The sequence below is a fragment of the Plectropomus leopardus genome, chromosome 2 (genome assembly GCF_008729295.1).
Source record: "Plectropomus leopardus isolate mb chromosome 2, YSFRI_Pleo_2.0, whole genome shotgun sequence".
NCBI lineage: Eukaryota > Metazoa > Chordata > Actinopteri > Perciformes > Serranidae > Plectropomus > Plectropomus leopardus.
In genome coordinates this window covers 40,865,170-40,880,169 of record NC_056464.1, presented here as the reverse complement: position 1 = coordinate 40,880,169, position 15,000 = coordinate 40,865,170, and positions in this window count along the sequence as shown.

Below are 15,000 nucleotides of genomic sequence, written 5' to 3'. Positions count from 1 at the left end.
GAGCTAAAAGAGAGGGAATATTGTAACAAACACACAGCCGAGGCAGGAGAACAGCAGCGTGTGTTCTTTGGGAAATGCAGCAGAACAATCAGTCAGTGAGTGAAGAGGGAAGTGAGGGAGGAGAGGAGTGATGGAACGTTGAAGGCACTCGGAGGAGAAGTAAAAAAAGGAGAGGAGGCGTCAAAGAAACGACCCCGGCGAGTCGGAGAGACGGGAGAGCGGAAGTATGAGACAGAGACAGATTAATGTTTGTAGGGTTTTAAAATTCCTGCCCGGTTGGAGGCTCAGCAGGTCCAAAACTGCACCCAAGTGAAATTTCAGTGGGTTGATTCTCGAACTCTGCAGACGGTGAATATCAAGGTAACTTTTTTTTACAGAATATTAAATTGAATCGCATCTGCAAATGGCTCCTGCTGGGAAATCCCATGACTGCCAGCTACTGTGTTAAGAGTGTGTGGAGATTGATCACGCTCCCACTGTGTGCACACTGGAGGCACTGCTGTGTGTGTGTGTGTGTGTGTGTGTGTGTGTGTGTGTGTGTGTGTGTGTGTGTGTGTTGAGTGTGAGGACCATGTATATTGTGTTTATAAGGCCTTTTTCAGATGTGGAATCTGTAACATCACTGCTTTGTCACTTCACACACATGTCTCAGAGCGTGTGTGTGTGTGGTGTGTGTGTGTGTGTGTGTGTGAGTCATCTCTCCGCTGTGTAGCTGAACACTGACAGCATTTGTCTCCAACCAGAAAACTTTGTCACTCAGAACGCGGTGACCTAAAAAAAAACGAACAACAGGGAGCGTTTACGATCTGTATCACTGTTGTCTTTAAAATAGCGACGTCTTTTACCCACATTTCCTTTACGAGGAGGAGAACAGCGTCTCTTCACTGCTGAGATTCTCAGTGTTTGTTACAGAAATAAATCAGAGCGGCTGCGTTTTGCCTCAGTTTTTACAGTCAGTGCAGAAATGCAAAATGAAACAGATTTGTGCTCACGAGGTTTGCGTCTTTCGCTTTCTTCAGGAGGAGCGATGTGGCTTCCATCGAGGCCGTCTTCTCCCCGGCTGCTGGAGGGGTCATGGAAGTTTTCCAATCCAGTCTGTATGTGTTTGTGTGTTTGTGGACTTTTTTTTGTTTTGAGAAAGCCCTACAACCACGTGAGAGCCGTGTCCGCACACGCAGCATGAAGTCAAACACGTTTGCAGTGGGACTAGTGCCTCCGCCGGGTTGTCTGTTGTCACCGATTCTGTTTGTGATTTTCACGGACAGGATCTCAGGGGTCGGTTTCGGGACCTCAGAGTTGCGTCCCGTTTCTTTACAGATGATGTGATTCTGTTGGCTTCATCACACCGTGACCTCCCAGCATGCTCTGCGGTGGGGATGAGAGTCAGCACCTCCAAATTAGAGCCCACGGTTTCTGTCAGAAAACGGTGGATTGATCCCTCTCCATGGATTGTCTCCTCAGGAGGCGTTTAAGTATCTTGTTCACTTTTTTTTCACGTTTTCATCCCAGCTTGTCACACGGCGCCGCTCTGTCAGTGACCTTCTGCATCTACGTATGATGTTTTAGGTTTGTTTCGGTGTCAGCTGTTTTACCCTGCAGGATGCCGTCACTGTGATGTTAAATGCATGTTGGGATGAAGCAGCGCGGTCTCATGTTAACGCCACAGCGCAGACTGTCACGATGGTTAGGATTAGGCAAAGGAGCGCGGCGCCTGGTCGCTCAGTGGACAGAGCAGGTGCTCCACATACAAAGAAAACATCCTCGCCGCAGCAGCCGTGTGCTCACATGTCATCCCCTCTCTCCTGCTTTCACGCTTACACTCTGTCCTGCCAAATAAAGGCAGAAACACCCAAAAAAATAAGGTTTAGGCAAAAGAGGCAACAGTAAGGTGTAGAAAAAAAACTAAAAAGCCATTTCAGTGTGGAAGGATGCATCGAAGAAATGGTGGAAACCTTCAGAGTGCAGCAGACAGCTGGTCTGACAGAAGTCACGTGTTTAGCGTCCGTTTGTTGAGAGTGTGGCTGTGAATGTTTTGGCGGTTACGGTAAAATAATGCGATTTGACTGCTGAGGAGCTGCTTTAAACAACAAGACGTAGATAAAGTTTTATGGAGCATTTTGCCGAGTAAAGGGGTTGACTTTATATTGATTCACATTGATTATAAAAAAAGGCACTTAATATCAGAAATGTTGCCGAAATGTTGCTGCTGCAGATACACAACAGCGCTCATCAACCTTGACTTCTCTTCTGTCCTCTCCTGCAACACACCTGGGAAACCATCTTTGCATGTTTGATCCGTTTGCAATCTTCTGCAAGTTGATGGAGACGTGTGTTTATTCTCTCTGAGTTTAACCTTGAGCTGCTGCAGCGTGCACGTCACAGCAAACCACCAGCATTCAGATCAGACGTGTGATCTGCTGAAAGAGTTACAGGAATGTTGCAGCTCTGACCTACTGCTGCCGCCACGACTCTGTGTGTGTGTGTGTGTGTGTGTGTGTGTGTGTGTGTGTATTTGTGGTTTTGTCTGTAGTGCATTTGTAGTGTGCACTTGTTGACCTCTTACAGTGCATGTGTGACTGTGCATGTGTGAATAAGCTAACAGGCCAACTGCAGGAATAAAACTCTCAGCAGAAGCAGCAGAGCTCGCCGGCGCCTTGCTCGACTGTAGCCATAGCAACATGGGTTAAGGTGAATCTCATTGTTGCCGCAGTAATGATTTGAATGGCTCAGAGGGTCATGCCTGCGCTGTATCCATCGGGGAATTTGGGACGTATTGATGTTTACACACAGTAATAGATCTCAGGTCGTTCTGCAGGCAGCAGGGGAGCAGCGGGCTCAAGTGTCGAATTTAAATAGAAAAGTTTGCTCCTCCTGTAAAACCAATGTTTAGCAGCATGTGTGCACAAAAATGATGAAGCCAGTGAGATGCTGCAGCAATACATTTGGTGAAGTCGCCATAACGGCAGCGACTGGTGAGCAACGATGCAGGGAATTAAGATGAAGACGTCATTGTTTTATTTCTGCGTTGAGGGAAATATGTCTCGAAACAGAAAGTTGAGAGAAAAAAAATGGGAAGAAAAGACAAACAAGCTGCTGCTCAGGGAGACAGCGACGAGCGATCAACATCACTTCAGTGATTTGTTTACTTTAATGAGCACAAATAATCACAGAAAGTAATCAAGATGCAGAGAGAGAGAGAGAAGGAATTGTCATGAATCGATGGCGGCAGCGTCACGTCTCCAAAGGACCTCATGTTTTATGTAAAGCAGAAAAAGACGGAGCAGAAAAAGGAGACGGAGTAGCTGGAGGGTCAGTGTTCAGTCTTTGAATTTTTCTGTCAGAAACAAAAATGAAAACTCCAAATAGTTATTAAAATTTCATTTTAAAATCCAAAAAATGAAAAATGAAAAACAAGACACTCGAAATCGAATATACAGAATTTAAATGCCACTTTATTTTCTTTTTCTTCCATCAATAAATTAAATAAAATACTAATTAAAAGTGAGACAAAAATCTTTCCTTTTTTTTCATTTTCTGAAACGAGAAGTTTCAGGGAAAAAACAAACAAAAAAAACCCATTGTTGAATGCATGGGCCCCAAAATCAAATTATTATGGAGCGAGAGAAAAACTAACTTACTGTGATAACGAACACTGTGACGGCTTTGGAAACATATTCGAACATCAGCTTAGGCTCATCAAAACGAGGTCATCTAAAGAAACGGAAGTCAGAAGTTTTTCTGCAGTTTCAGGAGATTCTTTACCGAAAAATTTCCACCTGGCAAATTAAAAAACAAAAAAAAAAAGGGGGGAGAATTTGCTTTTTGCTGTATAAATCCAATTTTGAAGAAAGACGTTTGTTTTCTCATTATCTGCTTGATAAAAAAAATCAAATAAATGAAGAAACAAAAACAAAATAAAGAGTCAAATTTACGTTGTTCTTTGTTTTTTTTCTTCTTCTTTCTTTTCTCATGATTTAAATCTGCTGCAGCTCCACACTACGCATGCGCCGCCAGAAGAGTGACGCTTACTGCTGAGGACGTGGCGGTGGAGCAGATTTAAAAAAACGTTTCAGAGAGTGTGGTCATCATCAGCCGAGGTCACCAGCTGGAGCGAAATTCTCACTCGTTTTTGTTGTTTTTCAGTTCGTCAGGCAGAATTGAATAATGACGGATGAGACACGGACCCAGAGAGATGCAAATGTTACTGTTTTTTAGGGTAGGAAAAAAGAAAATGAAGTGTTCTTCAGTTCTTCTCTGTATATTCCATTTCTAACCCCTAACACTAAAAAGGTCTTGCTTTTTATTTTTAGATTCTGAAATGAAAATCAAATAACTAATAACTAACAATATGTTTTCTGTTTTTCTATCTGTGTTTCTGAAAGTAAAATTCAAAGACCAAAAAGTTCACTGACTGAAGAGAAAATGAGAACTAGAGAACTAGAACTAGAGACGCAGCAGGAGACAAAAAAGAAGAGATGAAGATTTAAAAGAATGTGAGAGCGTTTTTACATTGACGTGAGGCTCGAACAGAGTTTGATCACAGTAGGGGAGGCGGTCAGCACGAGGCACGCCACGAACGACGGCGAGCAGTCGAGTGTTTTTGAACTGCAGCGACGTGTTGGAGGTTTGCTGATCCCAGACCAGTTAAAGTGTTTCACCTGCTGCTCTCTCGGCTCGCTGACGGGCACGTCAGCAGGTTTTGGGGCGTCGCCGGCTCAGTGGACAGAGCGGGCGGCCCACGTACACAGGCTGAGTCCTCTCTGTCCTATCCAATAAAAAAAATTATCTTCAAACTTCAGGTTGCACAAATTGAAACTGCGAATATAAAAAACACCAAATGGAAACACGTCAGAAAATACTTTTTTTTGGCTTTTCTAAAAAAACATGGTGCGGTGTGTAGAGACAGCATAAACCGTATAAAGATGGACGACCCATCCCCCACAGATAGTGCAGTAGTGATATCCGCAGTGGGGGACTTACCGCCAAACCCGTCCAACCAAACACCAAAAAAACAAAAAAAAAGAGGAAAAATAACCAATAAAAATAAAGAGTATTTACGGTTTCTGGCTGTTATGAATGATGTATTTTTTGTGATTCTTAAAGAAAAAAAAAATTTACCAAAATATGTGAAAGGCAACTAAAAGCAGCAAAAGTGATTTCAGAGAGTAAATCTGTAACATGACAGAAGTGTAAAATGAGCTGAGGAAGATTTTGGGCCGACTGTTTCTTGGCCCTGAGAAAAGAAAAATAGCGGAGGACATAACCATCCTCCCCAAACTGTCGAAACTGCCTCAGTATTCACGATAAAACCTCACTGGGCGAGAAAGCTGCGGCAGGTCCCGTACGTCTAACGTACTAAAACATATGAAAAAGATTTTCTTTTAAAACGAATAACGATAGATTCTGGCACTTAACGTTTCCTCTTCGGTATCCACCGCTCTCTGAATTAGTGGAGTGAAGTCCCAAAGTAAAGTGTAGTTTTGGACTTTTGTTTGATGGAGGCCGTTGGAGCCACTCAGAGCCGTTCATTTATTTGACACGTGTCCCCTCAGCTCAGCTCTTCAGACTCGTCCTCCCGTTAAAGGTCTCGCCACAGCGTGCTGTGGACGCTCATTTCTGCTGTTACTGTAAAACCACAACTTTACAGTTTGAATCCAACACTTTAAACGTGACAACACATCCCGCTGCGTATCGTCATTTCATCCAAACGCATCAAACCTGATAAAATCCGATCGCCGTGGTCGTGCTCTTCCCTGAAGGTTTGCTGTCTCCGTTATTTTGGAGGATTTCTTTCATCATGTGGAGCTGCGTCTCTCTCAGGACCTCCGCTGAAAGACTCCCGGTTCCCTCATTACTCCGTCTGGCTCTTTGAAGCAGCTGGGACGGGGGGGGGGGGGGTTATTGTGTAAGACCTATTTTGGGAGACAACGCGGTTCATTGTTAAAAATATCCGACGGGGCTGTTGCTCATGAATGTGGAGATTTGTGAGTAAGAGCAGCGTGATGTGACACACGACAGGTTTGAATATTTTCACACATTTTAAACAATGGAACTGCTCATCAGTGGTTCCCAGCATGCACTAATTCTCTCACTACTTTTAGCTTTTTTTACAACATCACCTTTTAACTATTTCATCTACATATCCATCATTTTTTACTTTATATTATTTGCCTTCACTCAAAGCAATTTCAGCAATTTTTTCAAATATGTTTCGACGTCTCTGCTCACTTTCAACTATTTCTGCAACCCGATCGCCAGATTAAAAAGCCCCCCGCACTCCGAACTCATCGGAAACCTGGATCAAGTATTTAAACCTTTTCGGGGGGGGGGGGCAATGAGCAACCTGGCAAGAAATATCTCACAAATTGCAAACCTCAGACTGAACAGCCACACGACCGCAATTCAATGCCGTGACGTCAATGACATTTATGTCACCAACTTGAAAACTGACGAAAACTCGGGGTCGGCCAGTCGGTCTGAAATCACACGTGGTCGCTGAGAGTCGTCATCAGTAGAGACTGAAGCCTTTTGTCTCTTTCACCTGCTGCTCAAGCTCGTTTCGTGGCGTGTCGTTCTTCTTCTGGGCGTGCGCGTCACATCAGGGCCGTGACCAGCTCACACTGGAGTCCGATATCGGCCACATTTTTGTTAAAAAACGTGAGCACTGACATTGAAAAACGTTGAATCTAGAAAAAGTCTGAATTGTGCTGTGAGGCTCGCAGTGTGGACGTACTCTACGAGTCTTTAGAAACGTTGATATGAAACATACAAATAAAAAATGTTTGTGTTTTGTAAAAACGTGAAGCCGGCGTTTATCTTCCCGCTCTGCTGTTATTGAGAAATCTTCGTTTTCTCGTCATGAAATTATGTGAGCTGCTCTGCGGTCTCTGTGCCTCTGAGGTACCAGCCGCTCGTCGGGAATCTTTTTAGTCAGAACACAATCAGCTGAACCCAGAGAAATGAACAGCTTTTAACTATTTCAGCTACATATCCATCATTTTTTATCAAACTATTTTCTGCATTTTGCCTTTACTTTGAGCTATTCAAAGCATTTATTTAAGACGTCTCTGCTCGCTTTCAACCTTTCTGCAAAATAATCGCCAGAATAAAATTTGGTGTATCTGCAAACCACTGATATGATACATTAGTGTGATTTTATGTGTAAAAACACTGTGGTTAACATGTGGTCAGGTTAAGACACTAGAAAAAGATCTCAGCAGGAAATGCAGTGAAATCGCTTTTCTGTGGGAACACAGCAACAGGTTGCTAAAAATATGAAACATATTAATGCAACATTTCTGTAGTTTGCAGAAACATATGATGCCAGCATTTTCTCCTGGCGCCCGGCTGCCTTCCCGCTCTGCTGTTATTGAGAAATCTTCATTTTCTTTTCATCAGATTAGCTGAGCTGCTCTGCAGTCTCTGCACACTCCCGCTGGCAGCTGCTGAAGTGCCCTCTGAGGTACCAGCCGCTCTGCTCGGGAATCACCGCCGTACGACATCAGCTAAAGACTTTCAGTCAGAACACAGTCAGCTGAACCCACAACAGTCGCCGCCTCCAAAAACAACACATCGCTCCGAAAACAAAAAGATCATTAAGAAAGTAAAGCGTGCTCGCTCTGCAGCGGCGGGAGTGTTTTTTTTAATGCACCATGTTGAACTTTCTCTCTGCAGTTAAGCGGTCCAGCCCCGCTGAAAGAGCCTCAATGATGCCAGCTCACCCCGCCTCATTACACTGTCTGGCTCTTTGAAAGTAAATGAGCAGACGCTTTATTGTGGAGGCTCTATTTTAGGAGAGCAGCTCTCTGCTGCTGAGGAGGAGGAAGCTGGTGCAGTTTACTGACAAATCACAAAGCACAATGTGGGCTTTTCAAACTGTGCCAAGTCCATTTCATACACAGCTGACTGGAGTTTTTGGAGGGAAATGTGTTCTTGACTGTCAGCACATTTGAAAAAAGCTTCTCATTTAGACATTTAATTACAAGTCAGTGAAGAAGAATGAGTAAAACAATAAAACTAATCTTCCTTTCTATTTCCGACTATTGAAACCTCTGCAAATTAGTTTGATTTCTTTCAAAAATATGTGAAGGCAATGAGTAACTTAACAAGACGTGGCCCAGAAATTAATGTTAAAAAAAATAGTAGAAAAGTTATAAGAATATTACCTGAAAATTATCAAAAATAAAAGTAAACAACAACAAAAAACAAGTCAATGACCCAAAAATGCACTGAATTTTTTTTTTTTTAAATGTACACTTTTTTCTAGAACAAAAATTTAAATGTTAAAGTATAGTAATTATAAATCTAGTTTTCAAAACGTTTTTTTTGTTGTGGTCCCTCAGTTTTGGCACAAACGTCCACTTGGTCTTCAGAACGAACTGACTAGTATCTGGTTTGAAGGTCACAGTGACCTCATAAAACACGTTTCGGCCATAACTCAAGAATTCATGCACTCTAATTTAAATAAATGATGGCGCCTTCTTCGGGTTTTTCCTCTGAGGTCCCGATGGCGCCTGTAATAAACAAAGCCTCTGCAGTCTGAGAGAAAAGGACGTGTTTTTGCTCTCAGATGCAAATCAAACAGGACCTGACCTGAGCGGCGTCACTAAAGTGGGTTACTCTGACTTTTAATGGTTCTCACGGAAGAATGAGCTGATTAAAATTCTTCCTGAGATATTTATGTGGATGTTAAATTGGGTGAGGTAAACCGGATTAAAATAGCAAGCAATTTAACAAACGAGGCCCTGAAAGCTTTTTATTCCGCTCATTTAAACTGATTCACAGAGAAGCTGAAACACGTACGAAATGTAAACGGCTGCCCAGACGCTCGTCTGCAGCGAGCGTCGCTCTTTCTTTTATTATTCATCGTGAAACTGCAGCACAGCGTCGTCTCTGCAATCGGAGGCATCTGGCTCCTAAAAGATATTGTTTTCAGAGGATTCGCTGCTCCTGATTGCTGCCTTGAGTGTTTTATATTTTAATCATTGAGCTTCTCCTTCAGAAAAACTCGCTGCCTCGACAGTAAGATGTGATACAAGATTTAGAGATGGATGTTTATGGAGGAAAACCACCTTCCTCTAAAGTTTAATTTATCATTATCGCCCTAAACATCTATCTGCCTATCAAAACTAGGAAGGAGAATGAGAGCCATGTTAAAGAAAAAAAATATCTTGGATTTTGAGAATGAAGTCATATAATTACAGAAATAAAGTCAAAATTTTGTGAAAAAAATCATAATGTCATGACATTAAAGTCGAAAAAAAACCGAAATATTAAAAGATCAAACTTGTAAATTTCAATGAAAAAAGACGTCGTATTATGTGACTAAACTGAAATTTACAAGAATCAAAGTTTCAGATTAAAGCCGGACATTCACTTTTTTTACTCATAAAGTAATGCGTTAAATCACATAATATTATTATGATTTTTTTCTCTCTCTCTTTTTTCTCTAAATGTACAAGTTTAATCTTGTAATATTACAACTTTGTACTTGTACTTTGTACTTTGTACTTTTTTCCTGTGAATTTACGTATTAATATTATAAAGTAATAATATTCTGCCTTTTTTTCGCTCATAAATTTATTAGTTTAATCACTAAATATGACGACTTTTTCCTTGTAAATTTACAAGTTTAATCACATAATAAAACAACTTTTTTCTTGAAATCTAACGATGTGTTTTCTGTCACATGGTCCTAATCCTCCATATTACAAAATACTTCAGTCAGACACAATTAAAAAGAGGAAAAAGCCAAAGTGCTTCAGACACAGCAGATTCAAAAAGTATTTTCAGGAAAAGTTTGAAATGAAAAAAAGAAATAACAACATTTCAGGAATAAGGAATAATATATCCCTAATCAGCAGCATGAGGATTTTGCAGACTTTTTCAGGGGATTGTTGAATTGTAAAATGTCTGATTTCACAACAGTTCATATAAGATTGTGACGTATGTTCTGTCATTTATAGACATGTTTCTTTTGTTATCGTTGTTTGAAGTTTAACGTGTTTAAAGTAACTTCACTAAAAAGCCTTAATGAAGTTTTCACATCATGTTTCAGCGTTTTATTGTTTTTATTCACCTGTTTCATTTATCACATGCACACAAAGATACACACACATCAGCATGCACAAACACACTCACACACAGCTGACAAACAGGAAACGCGTGTTTGTCGGTCCATGACTTTGGTTTGTGGCAAAACCGTTTAACTTTGCTTTCAGGCAGAACATCAGGGCGTCGCCTTCCACAGTCTTTAGCAGCATTTTTTCTTAATAAATGAGAGACTTCGATGCGAAATGATACAGTTATTGCAACTGTGTTTCATCAACATTTCCAAAATATGAATTTGCATAACTCTGTAATGGAAACCCGCCTGCTGTCGTGTTGCACACGTGTGCAGCATCACAACCACAACGCGAGCTTGGGGACGGAAACTCTGACGGTCGGTCAGATTTACAGAAAGGCCGCGGTGATTAGACAAATGCAGAAGTCCTGGTGTTTGGTTGAATTTGCTGTAATTGTGATCCTGAAGGGGCTGATTGATGAATAATTGTTCATGTTGTGGTTTTCAATAATTACAGACTGCTTGTTCTTTTTTTTTGTAGAAAGACTGGAGAAAAAATACCAAGTTACCCGCTCATATGACAGCTTCCACGCGAGGCTTTGTTGCCTGATTACTGAGTGCAGATTGAATAGGTGGAGCAGGTTCACCCCGTGATGAGGCTTGTTGTTCTGCTGGGATTTGATGTTTCTCACATACATTTTCCCCTCGAGTGTTTCAGAGTTGCAACTCTCAAAGTGTGAAATCTATAAATACAGATGGTAGATGTGACGCTGACACGTGTTTCTGTCCAGCGCCAGAAAACTGTTGATCCCGTGCGGTCTGAACGTCTCAGCCATCCTGCAGTCGCTGGTGTTGAATCTGAAACAAATGCTAATACAAAGTGCATCCTCCGGAGCAGCAGTGACTGAGGAGAACTGATGTGTTTGGAAATGTAAGGAACACAACAGAGCCGCCAATAATCAACAAGAACAGAGGAAGACTCGTGCAGCTGGCTCGTTAACAGTCACAGCTCATTAGGGCCGGCGTAATCAAGATTCAGGAACCGTACTGGGCTCCCTACAAATTACTGCCACTGCGTAATGAGAACAAAAACAAGGTGTCAGTTAAAAACAAGTCCTGTACAGTGGAGCTGTGGCGGGGAGGCTGCGGCGAGCAGCGTCCTCACGTCGAGACGCTCCGGATGATGTTGAAGTGTTGAACCGTCAGCGGGTCTGTCGGAGGAGAGGAGCACTGTGTCTGCAGCCGGTGTGACATTTTAAATGGTTTGATTTTGTTTCTCTTCCTGCTCTCTGCCAGCGTGCCGGAGCTGCTGCTGTGTGTGATTTCTCCTCACCACAAAAAACAGCAACGCTGAGAGGACAGTTTCACACAGACGAGCCTGCTGCGTCCTCCTGAGCGTGCAGAAAAAACAGCACGTCCTCATCTAAACCCGTTACACGGCGCCGCTCTGTCAGCGACCTTCTGCATCTACTTACGATGTTCGGCTGTTTTCACTCTGGGACGCCGTTTCCGTGATGTCAACAAATGCACATGCTGCGATCAGTGTTGCCAGATTGGAAATGTTACGCTGTCGTACCAGAGGCTCAAATAATCATATTTTAATAAAAAAGCTGCTCACAATCACAACAACGAATAGCTTCAATTTTTAACTTTAAACACGTATTCAAACGCATTTTTGACAAATCTACAAATCTACCCAAACCCACCACCTCAGGGAGAGGCTGGTTCCCTGCAGGGATCAGCACACAGCTTTTTTCCCAGCATGCTCATGGCGGCCTAGTTAACAAAAAAAATAAACAGCGTATGCACGCTTAACCAATGTGACCTGAATGTGACAAGTCGCCACATTCAGGTCACGTTCATTTCATCGTGGCTGACATCAAGAAACCACGTGAGAAGTGATGCGTAAACACAGACGTAGGAGCAGAAATGAGTTCAAATGCGACGCGTGAACTTAATCAAGAGCTTACTGTGAGTGTCACGCTGCTCAAAATATCATTCATTATGGGAATTTTGGAATTACTAATCGTACATCATAAAGAGAGCACAGCTACCGCCTGTTCTGTCTGAGTGCCAGCGGTGTATCGTGCAGACGCGGATGTCTTTTGGCATCACCCTCTGACAGCGAAGCACTGACATTTGACATATTTAATGTATCAGTTCAAAATAATAAGCATTAATGGAAACAGTGTTTAATTTCCATTTTTCCTAAATGTGTGCCACCAAAGGCTTTATTATATTTTGTTACACAAATGATAACTTTATCACAAAAACGCCTGATGCGCTGACAGCCCAAATCATGATTAACTTTTATTTGTTGTTACTGTTTCATGTGGAAGGCCACAGGTTTACAGAATACGCTTTTTAAAAATAATAACGTAAAGTTGAAAATAAAACTTTTAGTAGCGGTGCCATTTCTCACATATGAATGTGGTATTTGAGTGGAAATTTAAATGCAATAGTCCCATTTTTATGTTGTCTTTTATATTATATAAAAATGTAAATGTTGTAGTACCGCTGACACCATTTTAAAGCGACTGTGAGTTTTGTGAGTTTCCACACTCCTAAAAGATGCATCACAAGCAGAGTTTGAACAGAAATGGACTTCTCTCGGGGTTAATAGTCGTGAGTTTGGTTCCTGTTTAGGAAATTAGGTTGTCCAGCACTTCAGCTGTGCATGTGGGCTTGTCTGCAGCATTAAATATCACCGTAGACCCACTCTGTCCTTCACAAATGTGTCCACACGCTGGAAACGGAGCGGGGGTTAATGGAGTGTCTGTGGAGACTGAAGCCAACTAGAGCAGCACGACCGGCGAGCGACAGCACAGGAAGCCTCCAGCTCTGGGTGGTGTGAGCTAAAACGCAGCCAGTAATATTCAGAGACGGTTTTGGGAACAGCGGAGCCAGATACAATATCAGCAGGCTCATCCTAACACACACACACACACACACACACACACACACACACACAGGCTACAGCAAACACAAGCAAACATAAATCCCCACAGACATAAAGAAAGGTCATCCTTGTTTTCAGAGAAAAGAGGCTGTTTCCTGAATTTACAAGCTGCACAAATCAAAAGGCCATGTGATGTTGCTATAGTTACAGAGACAAAGATCCCAAAGCTCCTGAGACCCGGAGGGCCGGTTCTCCTCTCGGAGTTGGAACTTTTCTCTCTGTGTTTATCGCGCTCGCTCAGCCCTGTGGGAGGCCGGGGACAGGCGGGGGACAGGCTGGGGACGGCAGCTGAGTCCCCCGGTCTGCTTCTCTGAGACAAAGCCCGGCTATTATATTATGTAAATTTCGGATCCCTCTGTCGGACTGCTGGCGATGATTAATTGCCATCTAACCGTGAGCCACGGCAGTGCAGAGGTGCAGAGGTGCGATGGGACAGGGAGCTTTTTATTTATCCATTTTTCCAGACGCAGCGACACAAAAATAGTCCACGTGTATACACAAACGCTATACAATGTGTCTACACACGGCCGAAACATGAATGTCACGGTACTACAACATACGGATGTAAAAAGACTGGACTGAAGTGGTCACGGTGTTATTATTTTGACAGTCGGATGGCGCCTCCGTCACTTGAGGACATGGTGGGTAATTGTGACACCAACAAACCGGCAGGACAGCGTCAGGTTGAAAAAGCTGAAAAAGTATTGACGTAATATGAGGAGCGCAGAGGTGGGCGGCGGCTTTCATGCAGGGATCTGGTGTTCATTTCCTGAATGTGGTGTTTTTTGTCTCCACCTCGTCGTGTGTCGGATAGTGTCTCCTTCCTCGAACCCTAACCATCTGTGCCAGCACGTGTTGCCTAAACTCAACCACGTGCAGCGTCATTGCACCATGTGCTTGCGTTGACATCACAGGAGCGGCGTCCCGGAGCATCGGCAGCAGACGCAGAATATCTGGAGCGTAACGTGACAACGCAGATGTCCACTGCAAAGCGGCAACATGTGACGACAAAGGGATGGTGTTAGCCTCGACCTGCTGAGCTGTAACACGAAACATCATCACCAACTGTTCCTGGTCTCCTGTGAGCTGCAGTGGGGTCCTTTTGACCACCGAGAGAGTTACGAAGGAATTTGGGCGAGCTGATTATGTTCAAATGTAATGATCGCTCACCTTCACATGAACAGGGGATGTAAATTAGGGTGAAACGGGCAAAAAACACCGAGTGAGTAAGAGAGTTTGTTGAACCCGACTTGGAGCGCTCGTACAAACAGACCTCACAGAAAAATGAGACGCTGAGAGAGATTTCGGATAAAAGTCCAAACCTGTTGTAGCATGAGGCCTGTTGAGTTGATACCAGTGAACTGAGCTCATTTTTCGAGGCGTCTGTCATCCGGAGCTGTGGTTTACACACACATGTGTCGACAGCAGCGCAGACCTCCAGCAGCTTCTCTCTGTTAACCGTCCACGTGATCCACATCTGGAGGGAGACGGCGCTCGGTGTGTGTGGCTGTGTGTGTGTGTTCAGTCAGGGGAGAGCAGAGTTTTGCCTGAGAAGTGACAGGAGGACAGATGTCGGCGTATGTCACGCAGGTTTGGAGGGGACTTTCAGATGGCGAGCGGGCAAGGTGCCCGATCGCCGGCAGTCTGCTCTCTGTGCACGCAAGCAAGCGCTCATTCATATGTATGCATGCTTACAAGAACACACAGGCGCCAAAATGTCATGCTCACATACGTGTGTAAGTCACCAGGAGAGTGTCACTATAAATATTTCAAAATAAAAGCTTTGATGATTTTTTTTTTTTTTTTAAAAAGAGGTATGAAGATCAGTTTTCTTGTTTCTGACTTTCTGCCTTTTGTCTTCTGACAGCGTGCTCCTTCCTGTCTTTGCATCGTGTCCAGCTGTTTTAGGACACTGAGTTTAACCAGAGTACGATTTATACTGGATATCATTTTCACAAGACCCAAGTCTTATATATAT